This window comes from Lutra lutra, chromosome 4 (assembly GCF_902655055.1).
Source record: "Lutra lutra chromosome 4, mLutLut1.2, whole genome shotgun sequence".
Taxonomy (NCBI): domain Eukaryota; kingdom Metazoa; phylum Chordata; class Mammalia; order Carnivora; family Mustelidae; genus Lutra; species Lutra lutra.
This window is the reverse complement of record NC_062281.1, coordinates 170,621,044-170,637,461: the sequence shown is the minus strand read 5'-3', so window position 1 is coordinate 170,637,461 and position 16,418 is coordinate 170,621,044. Positions and strand designations below refer to the sequence as shown.

Here is a 16,418-nt window from a genome sequence, read left to right as displayed (position 1 = left end):
AATGCCCTCAGGCAAAAATTTTAAAAAGCTGCAAACTCACAATTATTATCACTTCTAGTTGCTGTTTTTCAAGAGTAAGCTCTCCTGTAGCTTCTGTCTGCTTTTGGATCCTTTCCAGTTTCCTTAAATACATTTTTTTTCACATATTTTATAATTATTATCTGTGGGAAGATTCAGGAGACCACTTTACTCTGCCACCATTACTGGAAATTCCTCCAGTGGGATGGATTTTAAAATATTAAGGATCTAATATTTGTGAAGCTGAAATACATCTGGGGCTTGGGGAAAAGAATGCAAGATGACTCCCATGTTTCTAGCTTGAATTGAGGGACTAACTATAGTAGTGTCAAAAACTAAGATAGACTACAAAGGAGCAACTTTAAGAAAATAACAGGCAAGTTTTGTTTCAGACATACTGAACCTGAAGTGCAGCTGAGAAATTCAAATAGAGACCCAGGGTTGGAATCAAGTTCCCAAAGATAGCAGCTGAAGCCATGGGAATAAACAAGCTTGCCCAAGATGAGCAAGTAAGGCAAGGAAACGGGGCTTAAAAACAAGAATTCCCGAGAATACTTCGGAATAACAATGTTCCTGTAATGAGGAAAAATATCTATTAATTAAAACTGACCCAGAAATAACAGAGGTAACGGAACTAGTAGACAAAGGTGTTAAAATAATTACTATGATTGTATTCCATATATTCAAAAAGCTATAGGAAAGATTGCATGTCTGCTTAAATTAAGGAGAAACACAGAAGATTTATTTTTTAAAAGACCCAAATCAGAGGTACCTGGCTGGCTCAGTTAAATGTGCAACTCCTGGTTTTGGCTCAGGTCATGATCTTGAGGTTGTGAGTTCAAGACCCATGTCGGGTTCTGCGCTCAGTGAGGAGTCTATTGAGATTCTTTACCCCTCTTCTCCCTCCCTCACTGCTCTTTCCCCCTTCACACACTCTCTCTAAAATAAATGAATAATAAAATCTTTTTCAAAAAGACTCAAATCAAGCTTCTAGAGATGAATATTATTATGTCTAAGATGAAAAATACACCGTAGAAAAAAATTGTTTTGAACCACTGCTGTGATAAAGGTACGTTTACCCTGGCTTATGTATAGGCACACACATAAAATACACTGTAAAGATTTAATGGCACCGTAGACAATGCATAAGAAAAGATCAGTAAACTTGAAGACGTATCAACAGAAATGACTCAAAATCAAACACACAGAGAAAAAAAAGAATGAAAAGAAATTAACAAAGAAGCAGGCTTTATGACAGAATCCTCTTTTCTTGCTTTTCCCATTTTAACCCACTTTCTTTAGTTCATAGTCCCCTTCCTTCATCTTCAAAGCAAGTAATGTTCTATCTGTCTTTCTTCACAGTTATATTGTCCTCTTCCACTTTTAAGGACCTTGTATTTAAATTGGGCCCACCAGGAAATGGAGGATCACCTCCCTATTCTAAAGTCAGCTGTTTAACAACCTTAATTCCAACTGCAATCCTAATTCCTCTTTGCTATGTAACATAACATATTCACAGGTTCCTGAGAGTAGGACACTGACCTCCTTAGGGGGACCATTATTCTGCCTATCATCATGAATAAATCAACAAAAGGAGATAAAATGGAATAAAAAAATACTCAGTTAAATTCAAGGAAGAACATAAAAATAGGGATAAAATGAAAGAAGAAGGCATGGGACAAACAGAAATAAATATTTCTGTTTGATAAAGTAGATCTGAATCCAATCACATCAGTCGTCACTTTAAATAGTCTATACACCCCAATTAATCAGCAGACTTTGTCAGATTGGATAAAAAGCAACATCCGACTATATGCAGTTTACAAGAAATCCACTTTAAGTACAAAAACACAAATAGGTTAAAGGTAAAAACATGGAAAAAGATAGATTACTCTAATACGAACCAAAAGAAAGCCTGATCGACTATATTAACATCAGACACAACAGATTTCAGAGGAAAGAATATTAACAGAGATAAAGAAGATAATTTTATGATAAAAGGGTCAACTCACCAAGAGGACATAACAATCCTAAACATTTACACAGCTAATAAAACTTTCAAAGTACATGAAGCAGAAACAGATCTAACAGCAGAAACAGATATACCCACAAATACAGTGTGATATTCCATCCTCTTAACTGATAGAAACTAATAGAAAATAAGGATATAGAAGATCTAAACAAAAGTAACCAATTTGACCTAGTTGACATTATAGAACACTCACCCAACAACAATAGCAGGATACATATTCTTTTCAAATGCACAAGGAATATTTCCCAGGACAGACCATTTTCTGAGCCATAAAACTGATCTTGGTGCATTTAAAAGGATTCAAGGAAGGCACACCATAAGAGACACTGAACTCTAGGAAACAAACAGCTGGAGGAAAGGTGGATGGCAGGGAAGGGTGATGGGCATTAAGGAGGGCACCTGATGTAATGAGCTACTGAGTGTTATATGCAACAGGTGAATCACTAAATTCTACCTCTGAAACTAATATAAAAAATGTTTAAAAAAAAAAAAGGATTCAAGTCATATAATGGTCACTGGCTACAACGCACTAAGTTATTGATCAATAATACCACAATATCTGGGACCCCCCCCAAATATCTGGAAACAACATAACATACATCTAAATAATCCAAGGAAGTAGTCAAAAAGGAAATTTAGGAGTATTCTGAATTGAATGAAACTGTAAACACAAAATATCAAAATTTGTAGGATGCAGCTAAAGTAATACTTAGAAGGAAATTTATAGCACTAAAACTGTTAGAAAAGAAGTCTCAAATTAACGATTGAGATTAAACCTTAAGAAACTTAAAAAAAGAGCAAATGGAATCTAAATTATGAAGAAGAAATGAAATAATAAGATTAAAGCAGAAATCAATAACATAGAAACACAACAGAGAAAAGGAATGAAACCAAAGTTTCAGGAAGAAAATCTAGCCAGTCTGATGGGGGGAGGGAGGTGGGGAGGGAAAGAGAACACAAATTACCAATACCATGAATGAAAGAGGTAACATTACTCAGGTTCTACCGGTATTACAAGGGCAATAAGGGAATATAGTGAGCAACTTTATGCCAATACATTTGACTACACAAATTCTAAGACACAATCTGTCAAAGCTCACCCAAGCAGAGCTATTATAGATAATCTAAATTGTTATGTATCTATTCTATAGCTTGAATTTATAGTTTAAAATTTTCCTGCAGAGGCGCCTGGGTGACTCAGGTGGTTAAGCACCCAACTCTTGATTTAGGCTCAGGTCATGATCCCAGGGTCGTGAGACAGGGCTCTGTGACTGGCTCCATACTGGGCATGGAGCCTACCTAAGACTCTCTCTCTGCCCCTCCCTCGTGCTCTCTCTATATAAAATAAAGATTTCCTGCAAAGAACTCCATGTCCAGATAGCTTCACTGGGGAATTATACTGAATATTTAAGGAATAAATAGTACCAATTCTACACAAACTTTTCTAGAAAATGAAAGAAGAATAAAACTTCTCAGCTCATTTTAAAAGGGCAGCATTACTTTGATGTTAAAATAACAGGCCAATATCCCCCATGAACACAGATTCAAAATTCATAACAAAATCTTTGTAGAACTTGGGGCACCTGGGTGGCTCAGTGGGTTAAAGCCTCTGCCTTCGGCTCAGGTCATGATCTCAAGGTCCTGGGATCGAGTCCCGCATCGGGCTCTCTGCTCAGCACGGAGCCTGCTTCCTCCCCCCGCCCTTCTCTCTGCCTGCCTCTCTGCCTACTTATAAAAATAAAATAAAATATTTAAAAAAAAAATCTTAGTAGAACAAATATAACAATATCCAGAAAGGATAATATACCACAACTCAGTGGGATTTATCTCAGGAATACAAGATAATTTAACACTCAAAATCAATCAAGTTGTTCACCATGTTAACATACTGAAAATAAAAACCTGTATGACCATGTCAGTAAATGTAAAAAAAAAAAAAAAAAAAAAGCATTTGACGAAACCCAGCATTTATTCCTGACACAAATTCACAACTAGGAATAGAAAAGTATACTTTCACCACTTTTATTCAACATTGTAATAGACGTTCTAGCCAGTACAATAAGCAAGAAAAAGAAGTAATAGGCAACCACATTGGAAAAGAAAAAGTAAAATGGTCTTTATTCACAGACAACATGATTATAAATAGAGAAAACCTAATGGAATCTACAAAAAAGCTACTGCAATGAGTAAGTGAGTTTAGCAACGTTTCAGGATATAGGATCAATATATAAAAAGTAACTATTTCTATATACTAGCAACAAACAGAAACTGAATTTTTTACTTTTTTTTTTTAAGATTTATTTATTTATTTATTTTACAGAGAGAGAGAGATCCCAAGTAGGCAGAGAGGCAGGCAGAGAGAGAGAGGAGGAAGCAGGCTCCCCACCAAGCAGAGAGCCCGATGCGGGACTCGATCCCAGGACCCTGAGATCACGACCTAAGCCAAAGGCAGAGGCTTAACCCACTGAGCCACCCAGGCGCCCTGAAACTGAATTTTTTAAACCACTTCTTTAAAAATTCAGTTTTTAAAATGCCAATTATAATAGCACCAAAAATATGAAATACTGAGCGATATATGTGACAAAATACGTACAAGATCTGTACCCTGGAAAGGACAACACACTGCTGAGAAAAATTAAGGATGATGTAAATAAAAGGAAAGATACACTGTATTCATGGATCAGTAGACTCACTATTGTTATTAGGCTATCAATTCTCACCAAACTGAGCTACAGCCCCAACATAATCCCAATCAAAATCCCAGAAGACTTTTTAAAAATAAAATGACAGGGCACCTCGGTGGCTCAGTAGGTTAAAGCCTCTGCCTTTGGCTCGGGGAATGATCCCAGGGTCCTGGAATTGAGCCCCAAATCAGGCTCCCTGCTCAGCAGGGAGCCTGCTTCCTCCTCTCTCTCTGCCTGCTCCTCTGCCTACTTGGGACTCTATAAAAAAAAAAAAAAATCTTAAAAAAAATAAATAAAATGACAAGATGATTCTAAAATTTATATGGATATATAGAGGGCCTAGAATAGCCAAAAAATGTCTGATAACAGAGAACAAAATTGTAAGATTACATCATCTGAATCATCTGAATAAAAGACTTATTACAAAGCTGTAATTATCCGGGGGCACCTGGGTTGCTCAGTGGGTTGAGCCTCTGCCTCTGGCTCAGGTCATGATCTCTGGGTCCTGAGATCGAGCCCCGTATCAGGTTCTCTGCTCAGTAGGGAGCCTGCTTCCCCCCTCTCTCTGCCTGCTGCTCTGCCTACTTGTGATCTTTCTCTCTGTCAAATAAAAAATAAAACCTTTATTTAAAAAAAAAAGAAAAAACAAAGCTATAATTATTGGGACACCTAGGCGACTCAGTTGGTAAAGTGGCTGCGGTCATCTCAGGTCATGATCCTGGGGTCCTGGGATCAAGGCCCATATTGGGATCCCTACTCAGTGGGGAGCCTATTTCTTCCTCTCCCTCTGCCTCTCCCCCTGCTTGTGTCTGCTCTCTTTCTCAAATAAATAAATAAAATCTTTACCAAAAACAAAAACAAAAAACAGCTATCATTATCAAGACAGTGTAGTGTTAGGGTGCCTGGCTGGCTCAGTTGGTAGACTATATGACTCTTGATCTATGGGTCATAGAGTTCGCTTAAAAAAAAAAAAAGAGGGGCGCCTGGGTGGTTCAGTGGGTTAAGCCGCTGCCTTCGGCTCGGGTCATGATCTCAGGGTCCTGGGATCGAGCCCCGCATCGGGCTCTCTGCTCAGCGGGGAGCCTGCTTCCTCCTTTCTCTCTCTCTGCCTGCCTCTCTGCCTACTTGTGATCTCTCTCTCTGTCAAATAAATAAATAAAATCTTTAAAAAAAAAAAAAAAAGAAGTATAGTCTTGTTATAGACAATATATGAATATAAACAAAATGATGGAACCAAAAAAGTCCAGAAATAGATTCGTACACACATGGGTAACTGATTTTCAATAAAGGTAAAAAGCAATTCAGTGGAGAAAGGATTGAAAAAATATGGTGCTAGCACAACTGGATATTCATATGGCAAAAAACAAAACCAAACCCTTCCATCCACAGCTCCCACCATGTACAAAAACATTCTGGACCTAAATTTAAAAACTTAAAACTAGGGACGCCTGGGTGGCTCAGTTGGTTAAGCAGCTGCCTTCGGCTCAGGTCATGATCCCAGCGTCCTGGGATCGAGTCCCACATCGGGCTCCTTGCTTGGCGGGGAGCCTGCTTCTCCCTCTGCCTCTGTCTGCCATTCTGTCTGCCTGTGCTTGCTCTCTCTCCCTCTCTCTCTGACCAAAAAAAAAAAAAAAAAAAATCTTTAAAAAATATTAAAAAAAAAACTTAAAACTATAAAACTTTTAGAAGAAAAGTTAGGAGAAAAATCTTTCTAAAATACAATACCAAAAGCATGATCTATAAAGAAAAAAATGGATAAACTGCCTAGACACCATCAAAATTAATATCGGCTCTTCAAAAGACACTGCCAAGAGAATGAAAAGACAAGCCACAGATTGAGAGAATATTTACAAATAAAATAGTTGACAAATGACTTATATGCAGAATATATATGTTAAGAGGATAATCCACTTTTTTAAAATGAGGAAAAATATAAACAGAAACTTTACAAAAATATATGAAAGGCAAGTAAGCACATGAAAAGATGTTCCACATCATTAGTCATGAAGAAAATGCAATGAAAAACCACAATGAGCTACAATTACACATCTATTACAATGGCCCAAACTAGACTCACCATACAAAGTTTTGGTGAGAATGTGGAACACCTAGAACTTTCGTACATTACTAATGGGAATGTAAAATGGTACAATTGTTTGGAAAAAACAGTTTGGTGGTTTCTTGTAATATTAAATATATACCTACAATATGGCCCAGCCATTCTACTCCCAGGTATCCAAGAGAAATTAAAGTATATCCCCATACAAAGACTTTTATACAAACATTCCTAACAGCTTTATATGTAGCCAAAAATCTAGAAACATTCCAAACATCCAACAAGAGGTGAATAGATAAATGATACATCCATACAGCGGAATACTATTCAGCAATTAAAGGGAACCAACTACATATATATAGTATGTGACACATAGTATAACATGGATGAACATGAAAACATTAAGTGAAAGAAGCCAGACTCAAAAGACTATGTATTGGGGCGCCTGGGTAGCTCAGTGGGTTAAAGCCTCTGCTTCTGGTTCAGGTCATGATCCCAGGGTCCTGGGATTGAGCCCCGCATCAGGCTCTCCGCTTAGCGGGGAGCCAGCTTCCTCCTCTCTCTCTCTGCCTGCCTCTCTGCTTACTTGTGATCTCTGTCTGTCAAATAAATAAGTAAAAATCTTTAAAAAAAAAAAAAAAAAAAGACTATGTATTACATGGTTCCATTATATGAAAAGTCCACAAGGCAAATTTATAGAGAGAGCAGATTAGTGGATGCCTGGGGCTAGGAGTGGGAGTAGGGATAGCATAAGGGAAGTTTTTGGGGAGACAGAAATTTAACAAACTGGATTGTGGTGATAATACAAAACTCTATACTTACTAAAATCACTGAACTGTATGCTTAAAAAGAGTAGGGAAGGGTTAAAGCTTTTTTTTTTTTTTTTTTTTTTTTAATTTATTTGACAGTGAGAGAGGGAACACAAGCAGGGGGAGTGGGAGAGGGAGAAGCAGACTTCCCATTGAGCAGGGAGCCCAATGCAGGCCTCAATCCCAGGACCCTGAGAATATGACCTGAGCCGAAGGCAGACGGTTAAAGACTGAGCCACGTAGGTGCCCCCAAAAGAGTGAGTTTTATGATATAGAAATCATACCTCAATAGAGTTGTTAAAAAGAAGAGTATGTAATGTATGATTCCATTTATTTAGAAATTCTAGAAAATCTATAATAAGCTAAAGCAGATTAGTGGTTGCCTAGGGATAAGGGAGGGAGTAGGAAGGACAGATTATAAAGGGACAGGAGGAAACTTTGGGGTAATGGATATGCTCATTAGCTTTTATGGTGTGTGGTGATGGTTTTATGGGTACAAATACGTTAAAACACATCAAACTGTACACATAGTTTATGATATGTCAATTACACTTCAATAAAGCCGATTTTTTAGAGTATGGTCTCCACAGAAGAGCAAGCATTCAGTGTGGCTGGAGTGGAAAGCAGAGGGAGTAACAAAAGAGCTGTTCATATATCAAAAATATATTTGTAATGGCTGCACAATCTCTACTTTCCCCTTATTAGACAAACCGCTTCCATTGTTTAATTAAATAAATAGCACCTCATCATTGTCTTTGAAGCTCTTTATTTAGAATCAGTGCTTTAGAATAGATTCCCAGAAATAGAAGAAGAGTATAAATATTCTTAAGCAAGGCAGGCAGATTATTATTTTTAAAGAAAGAATTTGTTTATTATTTGTTATTATTAATTTTTAAAGAAGCAGGAAGAAGAGGTATGAAGCAAATGATTTTACTTCAGAAACTACAAAGTAGTTTGTAATGAAAATTTGTATTGGATGATAAAGGGCTGACACCTGGGTGAAATTTCCTTGGGCCATTTTTGCTGACACTTGACAGAAATCATAAAAACCAACCTAATTCCGAAATCACCGTAAGTCATCTAATCATGCCCCAGGTGTCCACACCTGTTTCATCTTCAAAGAAGCTTTATTCAGAATGATGCAAGGCTTCTATACACACTCTTTCTCCATCTCGCCATTCCTCCCTCCCTCCTTTTCCTGCTTCTTCCTTCTCCCTTCCTCCCAGACCCACTCGGGGCTGCCCTCTCCTAATCAAGCAAGCCAACCCAGTGATTAATACCATAATTCAAGATGACCCGAAAAACCTCCATCACAAGCTACTGCTCTGAGTATCAGAAGCCTGCAGGTCCCACGTAGGACATTCTCACCAGTCAGGGTCACACCATCACAGTCCAGCTAGGGGGCCCTCCTTGGTAACACACATGCTACCCAAGTGACTACTAAATACTAAAGATTGGCTCACAAAAATTGGCCCTTTGACACATTTTGATTTGAGACACAACTGTATTAAAATAAAACAAAAACTATCATTGTCATTAACAAAAATCCTACTACAGTAAAGCCAGTATCTTCCTGCAACAGCAAAGCCAGTGGCGTTTAAAGACATATCCCAACCAGTTCTCAGCAACTGAAGCTGAGGCTGGAGAACAGGACAGGGTTTATCTTTGCAGGAGTTAGTTACAAAGTCATGTCTCTTCATAGTCTCCTTGGAGAAACTAAGACTGCCATGAAGTGAGGAAGGGGGAGGGATGACAGGAGGGTTAGCTAAGAAGTAGCTGGTTTTCAGACTTTCTTCCCATGGCTCAAGCTGTGCCAGCTGGCTCTGAGAGTCAATCCACACCAAAACCTGCATCAACTCTGGCTTCCTAAGTTAACAAAGTAGCCAACAAACACATTTTCAAATTCATTTCACACAGTAAAAACCAGATAAGCAGATAAAAGAATCAGAATACTTAGGAGTTTAGAGCAGAAAGTGAGCAGTTAAGGGGGGGAAAGTAAGGAAAAGGTATAATGGTTCAGGCACTAATAACTGTGAGAAGGAACGATACAACTGCAGGGATTTCTGCACGCCCACACACAACAAGAACGCAGCCTGCCCAGTTTTTGTCTCGATGCAACAAGCCAGTCATGTAAGGTTAGAATGGGGGAGTGGAGTGTTGGTGTAGCGGGGGCGCTTAGTGTATACATGTGCATAGATGATACTGGAAGACCGTTGGTCACCGAGGGGTAGGAAAGCCACACAAATTATCCAGGCCAGAGGGCTGGAAGGAGGCCTGGGGCTGAACAATTTTTGGTGAAAGTTATTAGCCTGTCTGCTGCTCAGATAACTAAGAATGAGGATCTGGGGAGAACTAGGCCCGGAGGAATTCCAAACATGTCACAAAATAATAGAATAAATGAACTCTCGGCAAAAATTTCACAAGCCTAAAAGATTACAGGACAGATTTTTTAAAAAACAAAAACAAAGTGATCAAGCAAAAAACTCTGAAAACCAAATCAAAAACTTGGATGATGGGAAACAGAAACTGGGTTTCTGTCCCAGGTTATGCAAGGCTCTTCTCTGTCACTGCCTACAGCCCACACCTCTATCTGCTGGTAAGATGTAAGCTCCAGTTTTAGGTAGAGTCAGCAAAAGAATTTTCCTCAGTAAAAAAGGCAGCAGAGAGGTGCCCAGAGGCTCAACTCCTTTATCCTCTCAGTCATCTGTCCCACAGAAAGGCACTGGCTTACAGGGGCGGGAATGCTGTGGTTGTCTGCAAACAGGGAGATGGTGGTGGCAGAGAAAGGAGCACCTCAGTCATCCTAAAGCCAAACCTTACATGTGGGGACACCTAGCTGCACCTTCATGTCCTGAGCTTAGGGAAGAGTCCTCCTCCTTTCACAAAGCTGGGCTGGCAGCCTTAATTGCCAGTGGCTGGACTGCAACAAGGCTTCATGCTCCTTCTGCCAATAACTCAGAGGTTCACAGCACAGAAAGGATACGGTACTGAAACCAAGCAGTACACGCCTCTCCTTCTTTCAGCTGATAAAGGGGGATTAATTGGTGACATTCCTTTCACTTTTGGAATAAAGGTTCAGAATACCTGCTCTTAGATACAATATATGTATGTTTCCAAAGGAATGAAGAATGCTACTGAGGACCCAATGCCTTTGGAGGACTGCAGGCATCTCAGGCAAGACAAGAGCAATTCAGGATACAATTTCTTACCACTCTGGATGCAGAGTAGCTTGACCTACCTTAGGGCAAACAGTACAAACTAGAAACTAGTACTGCTAGCCAGCCATCCCTAATTAGAAAGAGAAGATCTGCAATGTATACACTTCTTCCCCTTTCCCTAGTGCTTTAATAAGCAGAAGTTTGAACTACAAGTCCTCTCCTAAAAGAAATACCTACCAGTTCATCATTCCGAATGCACAAGGCGGTGCTAGGCCCCTTACAGAGCTATCCGTGGCCTTCAGGATAAGAAGCAAGCTCCTAAGAGTGGCATATAAGGTCAAACGTAATCTGTCTGGAACTGAAGACTTCACTTTGCCCTATTTTTTAAGAGTGCTTGCAGTTCTCAGCAAGTGATGCCAATCTACATAATGCCTCCGTGCAACACTGCACAAAGGCCTCCTCCCAGTCTTGGGGTTCATAATTCAAGTTCAGTGTTCCTCCCCCCATATCCGCCCACTCTCTGTGTTAGACATAAAACTCCAGATCCTGTTCACTAGCAGCAATTTATCGCCACTGTCCACTGCAGGTGAACAAGAAGAAAGAGAACTCCCTAGGCAACACAACCCCAGGATCCTCCTTCCAGTGTACACCTGAAGTCACTAAGGCCCAAATTCACCATCTTCCAGCACACTGTCAGGCCTACATAAACCATATTTCTCTTTTTGCTGGTCTGTTTCTCATTCTACTGATCATGATTATCTGGGCAGTGTGCTGGAGCTGGCTCACCTGAGCGGGCTGTGCCTGTATCTCCCAACTCTCTATTCAGTGATTCATGTTGGCAGTTCCAAACTGGTCACTGGTGGTTTTATTTACATCATGGAAATTGGCAAAGTCTACAACTCAGGGCTTCTGTTTTTGTTTATGTTTAGGGAGGGGGGAATACCCAATTGTTAAACATTTACTACACCACAATGCTTTCCCTGAATGATTTATACTTCCTCTCCTGCGAGACCTAACTTCCTTTTCTTTTCACCCAAAATTCCATTGAATCACCTAGAATTTCTCTTCCATAATCAAAAATCACCTGGATGCGCAGTCATTTCATGTTTTGTTCCCTAGACCTCCTGTAGGACAGGCTACAGAATTTGCAAGATACAGTACAAAATGAAAATGTGGGGTTCCTTGTTCAAAAAATAGTATTAAGGGAGCACCTGGGTGGCTCAGTCAGTTAAATGTCTGCCTTCGGCTCATGTCATGATCCCAGAGTCCTGGGATGGAGCCTCACATTGGGCTCCCTGCTCAGCAGGGCATCAGCTTCTCCCTCTGCCTCTGCCTACTGTTCTGCCTGCTTGTATTATTTCTTTCTCTCTCTGTCAGAAAAATAAACAAATAAATAAAAACTTTAAAAAAGAAAGTATTAAGAATTTCAAGACAATGGAGTGCCTGGGTGGCTCAGTCAGTTAAACACCTGCCTTCGGCTCAGGTCATGATCCTGGGGTCCTGGGATCAAGCCCCGCATTGAGCTTCCTGCTCAGCGGAGAGCCTGCTTCTCCCTGTGCCCCTTCCCCGGCTCATGGTCGCTCTCTAATAAAAATAAATTTTAAAAATCTTTAAAAAAATTTCAAGACCAAAACAGCAGAGCATTAAACTAAGAACAGGGCCCAAGTGTCCAGACTTGGACAACTGTACAGGTCCCATGCCCATATGGTGGTCCCTGACTACCTATCCTTAACTGTGAGTGTGCCCTTCCCTGAGGATACTATTTCCTCTGTAGCTCTGCGGAATGAGGGCTCCTTACTCTCCCATACTTCAGGATTGAAGGCAGGTTCGTGTTTTATTTGCTCCCCTCCCCAGTGCCTTTGCATATCATTCCTCTTCTAGCTTTCCCATAAAACCTCTCCCCTCTGTCATCTTACTGCATTTCAACTCTCACCACAGCTGTCCTCTCCCAACTGCCTTACTCCTCCTCCTACTTTGCTGAGGGCTTTGACATCGGGCTTTCAAAACTTCTCTTTATCCAAGTCCCTGCCTAAAGAGTAACAGGGTCAAGAGGATAGACTCCGGATAGAATCAGACTGCCTGGGTTCAAGTCCCGGTACTACCACATACGAGCTATTGTTGCCTTGGCCATGCTTCTTAACCTTTCTTTTCCTAAGCTTCCTCGTTTCTAAAATAGAGAAGACTAACAGTACTTCATTGGATTTCTTGTATAGATTAATAGTTAGAATATGTAAAGGATTCAGAATGGTACCTGCCACATAGTGAGTGCTCACTCAGTAAACATTATCTATTGCTATCATCACCATCAAGTCTAAAGTCTACCTCTATGTCTACATTGATAACTCATGTAATACATATTTTGAGCTTCCTGAGTTGTTTGAACTCCTTGTCTCCAATCAGTTCCTACTCTACCCTGCCTCTGCAACCCCCTTCCTTTTAGCTACACCTAGATCCTATAATCACCAGAACTTCTCCACTTCCAAAATCTTAATATCCCATCCCCTGATGACTACTTCCAGTCTTCCAGAACACACATGCCCCTTGTATCTGCCTCCCATGATGGAAACCTCTGAATGCCAAACTCCTCTATCATATCTCCGTCAGCCCCTCCTACATCTGCCTCTTCTTACAGTCTCTCCTTAATCCACTCTCTTGACAATAACCTTAATTTCCACGCCCCAATTTCTTCCTGCACAAGACTGGCAAAGTTCCGATCTTGGGTAAATCAAACTATCAGCCTTATCTTGATAGGGTTGCTGAGAGCTACTGCGGAGACTCACGTGACTGCAGAGATAAGTACCAATGTGATAAATTCGTAATCTCCTACCACCAATCTATTTCCTTACTTGCTTGGCCATCTCCTTCCCTTCACAATGGCTATTCCTCTCCAAACCTCTAATTTTCCTGCCCATTACCTACCTGTGCCCACTCCACCTATCTCTGTTTCTTTTTTTTTTTAAATTTTTTTTTAAAGATTTTATTTATTTATTTGAGAGAAAGACAGTGAAAGAGAGCATGAGCGAGGAGAAGGTCAGAGGGAGAAGCAGACTCCCCATGGAGCTGGGAGCCCGATGCGGGACTCGATCCCGGGACTCCAGGATCATGACCCGAGCCGAAGGCAGTCGTCCAACCAACTGAGCCACCCAGGTGTCCCCTATCTCTGTTTCTATTCTTAGGAAATGATCTACCCTACTTCAGAAGAACACTCGTTTGACTAGAACGACAACTTCCTCCTACTAAACCTATAATCCCACCTTAGCCACACCGGTATTCACCAATTCTTCCTTCTTATCACGATGAAGATGTCTCTCCTCCCGCTTAAAGCTAAATCCTCTGTGCGCTAGATTTTAACCCACTTGCCCTGAAGACAGTGGTTCTCGATGTGTGCTTCTCAGACTAGCAGCACCAGCACTCTGCAGGAACTTGCTGCAAATGCAAATTCTCAGGCCCCTCTCTAGACAAACTCTGGAATTGGAGCCCAGCAATCTGTTTGTAACAAGGCCTCCAGGTGATTCTGATGGATGCTAAAGTTTGAGAACCACTGCTCTAAGGAATTATTTGTTGTTTACCCCTTTTCCTGTATCTTCAACCTCTTTCTTTAAGGCAATGGTTCCCTTGCTTGAAGAGCCTCCTATCCGATTCCTCCCCATACATTCTTGCCCCTCTCCAATCTACTGACCATACAGCAACATATCTGATCAAGTTATCCCCTACTTAAAATTCTTTGGGGCACCTGGGTGGCTCAGTGGGTTAAGCCTCTGCCTTCGGCTCAGCTCATGATCTCAGGTCCTGGGATTGAGCCCCCACATCGGGCTCTCTGCTCAGCAGAGAGCCTGCTTCCCCTGCCCCCCACCTGCCTGCCTCTCTGCCTACTTGTGATCTCTGTCAAATAAATAAAATTTTTAAAAAATTCTTTAATGACTTCTCACTGATCTGAAGAGAAAGACCAATATCTTAAGAAGGCCTCAATGTTCTCCACAGCTAGCAAGCCTCCTCATACACCTCTGGGTCACTTTGTCGTGTAAGACGAGCCTCTTTCAACTTCCTGGTCTTGCCATGCTCTAGGGCACCCAACAAACTTAGAAATTGTTCTTTCTCTGCCTAAAATACTCTGCCTGACTCTTTTCCAAACTCTTTCTACGTCAAGTCTCAAAGCACACCTTCTTTACTTAAGTGTACCTAACCTTACCCCTTAGTCTCAGTTAGGTCCCTGTTAGATGCTCTGATAGAACTCTGTACTTACCCTCTCAAATCCACATCCAACTTATAATTATTTAATTATAATAATTGTGTTGTCGTTTTCCTTGGCAGAGCATAGGCTCTGTTGGCGCAGAAATCATGTCTATCTTGTTTACTATAATATTTCTAGTGTATACCTTCCACAGAGTAAATGTGTAGTAAATGTCTACCTACTGACTGAGCCTCTGCATACACTGTGCCTCTGTCCAGAACGTTTTTCACTATCTTTAATCTCCCAGTGAAATCCAACATATCATTCAAGAAATAAATTAAAGATGGTTGCCAGAGGGGAGGTGGCTGGTGGGAGGGATGGGGGAATGGGTGAAGGGGACTAAGAGTACCCTTACCTTTTTTTTTTTTTTTAAGATTTTATTTATTTATTTGACAGACAGAGATCACAAGTAGGCAGAGGCAGGCAGAGAGAGGGAGGAAGCAGGCTCCCTGCTGAGCAGAGAGCCCGATGTGGGGCTCAATCCCAGGACCCCGAGATCATGACCTGAGCCGAAGGCAGAGGCTTAACCCACTGAGCCACCCAGGTGCCCCAAGAGTACCCTTATCTTGATGGGCATTGAGTAATATATGGAACTTCTGAATCACTATATTATACACCTGAAACTAAACTAACACTGTATGTTATTACACTGGGCTTAAAATTTTAAAAAAGAAGATTATAATCTAGTATAATAACACTTAAAAAGAAAAAGGAAGGCGCCTGGGTGGCTCAGTGGTTAAAGCCTCTGCCTTCGGCTCAGGTCATGATCTCAGGATCCTGGGATTGAGTCCCGAGTCAGGCTCTCTGCTCAGCAGGGAGCCTGCCTCCTCCTCCTGTCTCTCTCTGCCTGCCTCTCTGCCTACTTGTGATCTGTCTGTCAAATAAATAAAAAAAAAAATCTTAAAAAAAAAAAAAAAAAGAAAAAGGAAAGACATTAAACGTTTCTGTGAAGTCTTCCCTGCACATCCGTACCACCTGCCTGATCAAGTGAATCACTTCCTCCTTTCTGTTCCTACTAAATTGTGTACGTAACTCTACTAATGCGATAATTACACACTATTGTAAATACCTATCTTTGTGTCTGAGTCTCCACTAGACTGTCAACTCCCTGAGGGTATGGACCACATCTTGTTCACCTTTGTATCTCTAGTGCTTAGAAAGAGACCTCATGATGACAACAGACATCTAAATGTTGATGGGCACGTTAAACCTAAGATTATATCTCTAATATCGCACTGAAAGGTTTTTTCCTAATATTAAATCTGGGTTCCAATTCTAGGCTTGTTATTCATTAGCTGCATGATCAAACTGTTTAACCTCTTTGGACCTCGGTTTCCTCACTAGGGAAATGGGGCTAATAATACCAACCTAGAAATACTGCTATGGAAATTAAACAAAATGACACTGTACAACAATTAGCACACATAGTG

The 16,418-nt window shown here is 40.6% G+C and overlaps 1 protein-coding gene across 3 annotated transcripts in view; it reads right to left on the bottom strand.

The window, feature by feature from the left end:
- KIAA0319L (KIAA0319 like) overlaps positions 1–16,418 on the bottom strand; it is a 90,065-nt gene that overhangs the window by 41,792 nt on the left and 31,855 nt on the right. The gene's annotated exons all lie outside the window — the stretch shown is intronic.